The sequence below is a fragment of the Belonocnema kinseyi genome, chromosome 8 (assembly GCF_010883055.1).
Source record: "Belonocnema kinseyi isolate 2016_QV_RU_SX_M_011 chromosome 8, B_treatae_v1, whole genome shotgun sequence".
In the NCBI taxonomy this organism is placed as follows: domain Eukaryota; kingdom Metazoa; phylum Arthropoda; class Insecta; order Hymenoptera; family Cynipidae; genus Belonocnema; species Belonocnema kinseyi.
The window spans coordinates 41,742,402-41,748,417 of NC_046664.1; the positions used below are offsets into that span (position 1 = coordinate 41,742,402).

A 6,016-nucleotide genomic window follows, 5' to 3' on the forward strand; every position below is an offset into this window, starting at 1 on the left:
CAAAAACGATCAATTCTCAATGAAAAATGTAGTAGTTAATATTACAACCAAAAAAGATTTTAACTTTTAATCGAAAACAGTTAAATTCAACAACAAAATACGACTTTTTAACACGAGTTGAATTCTCAATCAACAAAGATTTTTCCAGTAAAGAGAGAGAAAACATTTTAAAAAAAGTGTTGAATTTTCAAGCAAAAAGATGATTGCACAAATAAGAATATTAATTTTATGCCAAAAAGAACGAGTTTTCAACAAAATACATGAATTTTGAACCATAAACTTAAATTTTCAACTAAAAATGATCAATTTACAAGAGAAAATAGAATGGTTACATTTTGAGTTAAAAAAATAATTAATTTAAAAACAAACCAAAAATAATTTTCAACAAAATGGTTAAATGCAGTAATTTCAAATTTAGATTGAAATAAAAAAAAATTAAGCACACTTTCAAGAAAAGTCCCTGATTAAAAAAAATCCCTGATATTTCCAGGTTTTTCCAGGCATACAAAAATTCCCTGACAATTCCAGGTTTTCCAGGTATATTCGATTTTTGGTTGATAAATGATCTTTTTTAATGGAAAATTCAATTATTTGGCTAAGAATTTATGTTTTTTTTGTAGACAATTCGTCTTTTTTGTAGAAAATTAATCAGTTTTTTTCGGATTCAACTGTTTTGTTGAAAATTCGATTATTTGCTCGAAAGTTAAACCATTTTCATAAACATTAATTTTTTCCATTGAAGATTCATTATTTTAAATATCAATTTTGATCAATTATCATAAATATTGTCTTTGCTTTCCTTTTCTGTTATTTTAGATACTAGATACTATAAAATACAAAATTTTTTTATTGTTACTAATTTTATATTTTCATTAAAAAATTGCGCGAAAGAGAAAATAATATTCGCGCTGATGCGTGTTTAGGTTCTAGTCGTAATTAAATTACCAGTGGGCGGGATTCGGAAACGCCTCGTCGAAATAAAGCTTCTCCATTTGTAGCTATGGCCCAAACTTGAATGGGTGATTCACTTTCAGATTCCTCTGTCGTCTAAGGAAACACAAAATAATTTATTTCCAAGATTTGTAAATGAAGTATTCAAAAAAAAAATAATAATAATAATTTAAGCGATACTCACGTATAAAGAAACGTCGAGTAATTTCGTATTTCCCAGTTCCTGCCAGGGGCCACTAGTCGAAAGTTGGCATCTTCTAAACCATCTTCTTCTCCTCACTAAATCTGTGAAATGTTTCTTTCCGTGATACTGGGTTGGAAAATCTGTCGCATACTGCCAACCATCTCGATCAACTCCACCAGGAGCGTGGAAATCAATTATCCAATCGGAAACCTTGGTAAAATATAAATTACTAGGTATTTAATTTCATTTATTCTTCAATAAAAAAAAATGCAGACTGAGGAGAAAATGATTAATTAGACAAATATAGGGTCACTTACCCATTGCCAGTGCATTGACAATAATTTTGTATGCTCCCTAGTACGTTTATGTCTTCCGGAAGCGTCACTCCACATGTACCGATCAGTAGGTAACCCGTGAGGAGTATAACCAGTCACCGGATTCCACCTTTGGTTTTCGTAAACGAAATAATTATGGGTGTCCAACATCGGATTTATTCCAGTATTACTCGTCCCCAAACCTGAAAGACATTACTTTTAATTACAAACATTTATTCTTACCGAGGAGTTGACCACTTGACTTTTGAGCATACACGAGAATCCAAGATCTCAGAAAGATTAACAATATTTTAGACGGATTTCAAAAAATTTCACCAAGAATTAAAAAATTTCACAAATATTTTAAAAGGTTTTGAAAGATTTCACAAATATTTTTAAAAAGTTTAAAGATTTCAAAGTATTTGAGAAATTATTTTCAAATATTACAAATGGATTTCAATGATTTTGAAAGATCTCAAAATTTTTTTAATGATTTCGAAGATTTTACGAAGGTTTGAAAAATTACTGAATTCTGAACAATTCTCATTAATATAATTATAAAATTTGGTTCAATTCCGTAATTATAACCATATTACTTTTGCTAATAAAATCAGCCATTCGTGTCAATTCTCCAATTCAAAAATTGGCCTCAAGATATTGAAATCATTTTTAAGACTTTTAAATAGATGCGATAAACAAATTCCAGTCATTTTTTCAAAATTATATTACTTTTCAAAGTTTTCCAAACTTTTTCTAAAATCCGTTACTTTTCCAGAAAGATTTAAAAGATTTAAAAATTTCAGAAAGATTATAAATTTTTAAAAGATTTCACAATTATTTCAACAGTCTGCACAAGATTTCTGAAGATCTCAAAAGATTTCACAAAGATTAAAAATTTTCTGAAAATTGACAAAGATTTCACAAAGTTTGAAAAAATTTCACAAAAATTTTAAAAAATGTAAAGATTCCAAAATATTTGAGAAATGCTTTTGAAATATTATTATATATATTATTTGAAATATATTTAATTCGGTAATCATAATCATATTAATTTTTTCGATGAAAAAATCAATTCGTATTAATTCGCCGTAAAGTAATACAATGATTATTAAGACTAATATAGGTGCGATAAGAAAATTAGTAATTTTTTTCAAAATTCCATGACTTTTCCAACTTTTCCGAAATTTTCCAAAGTTCTGATACTTTTTGAGAAAGATTTTAAAGATTTAAAAAATGCCATATAGATTTCAAATATTTGAAAGATTTCAGAAATATTTCAGATTTCACAATGATTTCAAAAGTCTTCACCAGATTTCTGAAGATCTCAAGAGATTTAAAAAAAATTCCAAATTTTTCTAAAAGATTTCAATGATTACACAAATGTTTAAAAAATGATTTTAAAATATTTCAAAAGATCTCGCAAATTTTTTAAAGATTTCAGAGTTGCTACAGAAGGCTGAATTCAAAATTACATGACTTTCATAAGTTTTCCAGAACTTTTTCAAAATTCGGTTACTTTTGCAGGCCTTCTAGAAATTGTAGCAAACCTGTGTTTCTCGAAAATTTCAAAAAGATTGGAAAGATTTCAAACAATTCACAAAGGTTTCTAAAGAATTTAAAACATTTCAAATATTTCACAAATATTTCAAAAGATTTTAAAGATTTCAAAATATTTGAAAAATAATTTTAAAAGTTTTGAAATGTTCTCAGAAAGTTTTTGAGGCTTTCAAAAATTTTACAATTATTTCAAAAGATTTTATAAACGATTTTAAAAGATTTCTGGGTTGCTACAGAAGGCTGGATTCAAAATTACATGCCTTTTCAAGGTCTTGTAGCAATAATACAATGCTTTAAAAGAAATTTCAAAGATTTTACGAAGGCTTATACACCAGATTTTAAAAATGGTAAACCCCTCGCTTCTTACTTCTTTGCGCAAATTGAATTTTATGAATTACCTTTCAAAAAAGTTCCTCCCCAACCTCCGGTGTATACCCAGGCTGTATTATCGTGCCCAATACCCCAAGTAACTCCCGAACGACAGGTTTCTACTTTTCTCAAATGTCCACCTATTTGTCTCCAGTACATCGTTATCGGCTCAATTATCATCTGGGAAGATTAAATTCACATTTAATTTTAAATCATTTTAAATCGATGACTATCAGGGTGTCTATTCAAGCCCTGGAAAAATCCTCCGACAATTCCGGGTTTTTACCAGATATCTCAGATTTTCCATGTATAATTTTTCATAGTACTATATTAAATTAAATTTAAACCGCTTCAAATTCCTAACTTTTGAAGTAAATCTCAACCAAATAGTTTAATTTTCAACCAAATAGTTGAATTTTGAACTGAAAAATGTCAGTTTTAAACAAAAAATGTAATATTTCAATTTTCAGTGTAAAAAATTAATTTTTCACAAAAAAACAACAATTTTAAATCAAAATGATGATTTTTTAACTAAAATAATAAATATTCAAATGGAATAGATTAATTTTGAAACCAAAATATGAATTTTTGACAAAAGAATTTAACTTGTATTTCAAAAAAATTAATTTTAAGATAAAATGATGAATATTTAATTGGGATACTTAAATTTGCAATAAAAATAGGAATTTTCGAACACTACGATTAGATTTTAAACAAAAAGAATAATTTTCAACAAAAAAAGAATTTTTAACAAATTACACGAATTTTTAACCAAATATTTGAATGTTCAACTAAAACATACAAGTTTTCAACCAAACAGTTGAACTTCAACCAAGAAAAGTTAAATTTTCAGTTAAAAAAGTTAATGTTCAACCAAAAAGATGAACAGTTATTAATTGAAACAGTTACATTTTTAGATAAAATGACAAATCTTCAACTGGAACGGTTGAAGTAAAAAAAAATTAATTTGAAACTGAAATGACGAATCTTTAATTAGAATTAGGAAATTTTCAACCAAAAAGATTAATTTACAACAAAGAAGATTATTTTCTACAACTTTCTACAACTCGATTTATTGATTTCAAATCGTATATTTTAAATTATTTATGTCTTACGGTCCAATCGTAAATCGAAAAAATAAATATGAGCCAAAAAAACATGTTCTTTGAAACTCAGATATTTATTTAATCGAAAAAACTCCTTTCGAAACTTCCTGACGTTTCGGTACACATGCGTACCTTTTTCAAAGGTTCTTAAACCTAAATAATTATATTAAAGATTAGTAATTTTAGTACGAAAAAATATGATGGATAATTACGTAGATTTAAATACATTGTTACCTGAGTTGATGAAAGTTTAAAATAGTCAAACAGATCAATTTTCAGTCAAAAAAAAGTAACATTTCAGTCAATTGTTTTAAGAAAATTAATTAAAATCTAGTCATTTTTTTTTGAAGTCTCAAAAAATTTTTTCGAGACTTCAATCGATTACAACTACATTTTTTAAAATTGTACGAGAAAACAAAATTGGCGTAGGTTAGGACGGACGAACAGAAATCAGAAATCCATCATATTTGTTCGTACTAAAATTACTAATTTTTAATATAATTATTTAGGTTTAAGAACCTTTGAAAAAGGTACGCATGTGTACCGAAACGTCAGGAAGTTTCGAAAGGAGTTTTTTCGATTAAATAAATATCTGAGTTTCGAAGAACATGTTTTTTTGACACATATTTATTTTTTCGATTTACGATCGGACCGTAAGACATAAATAATTTAAAATCTACGATTTTAAATCAATAAATATCAACGGTCGAAGAAAGGATTGATTTGTTTCATCAAATCATTTTACAATTTCTACAACTCAACGGGAATAGTTCAATTTTAAATAAAAAAGATGAAATTACAACCGAAATGACTAATCTTTGTCTAGAATTATTGAATTTTCAACCAAAAGCTGCATTTTCTACCAAGAAGATTAATTTCTATAAAAAAAACAGGCAATTTCAACAAAAGTAGGTAATTTTTTAACCAAAAATTGAATAGTTAAATTTTCAGTTTAAAAATTTGATATTCAACCATGGAGATAAATTTTCAACCAACATTATGGAATATTTATTTAAAATAATTACATTTTCAGTAAAAAAAAGTAAAAAAAAAAGAATTCACCAAAATAGTTAAAGTTTCAACTAGAATAGTTAAATTTTCAGTCATAAAAATTCATTGTCAGCCAAAGCGAAAAAGAATTTTCAAGCAGAAAGATCAATTTTCAATTTAAATGATGAATCTTCAGCCAAAAAATTAATTTTCCACCAAGAAGATTAATTTATATTAAAAAACAGGAAATTTCAACTAAAGTACATCATTTTTTAACAACAAATTTAATAATTAAATTTTCAGTTAAAAATGGATATTCAACTATAGAGATGAATTTTCAACTAAAATTATTAAATATTCAATTAGAATAGTTACATTTTCAGTAAAAAAAAGTTCAAAAAAAGAATCCACCAAAATAGTTAAATTTTCAGTCATAAAAATTAATTGTCAGCCAAAGCGAAAAAGAATTTTCAAGCAGAAAGATCAATTTTCAATTTAAATGATGAATCTTCAGCCAAAAAATTAATTTTCCACCAAGAAGATTA

The 6,016-nt window shown here is 26.3% G+C and overlaps 1 protein-coding gene across 1 annotated transcript in view; it reads left to right on the forward strand.

Annotated features, from left to right (window-relative positions):
* The window catches only part of LOC117178458 (tectonin beta-propeller repeat-containing protein), a 54,370-nt gene that overhangs the window by 38,758 nt on the left and 9,596 nt on the right, over positions 1–6,016 (forward strand). The window lies entirely within an intron of this gene.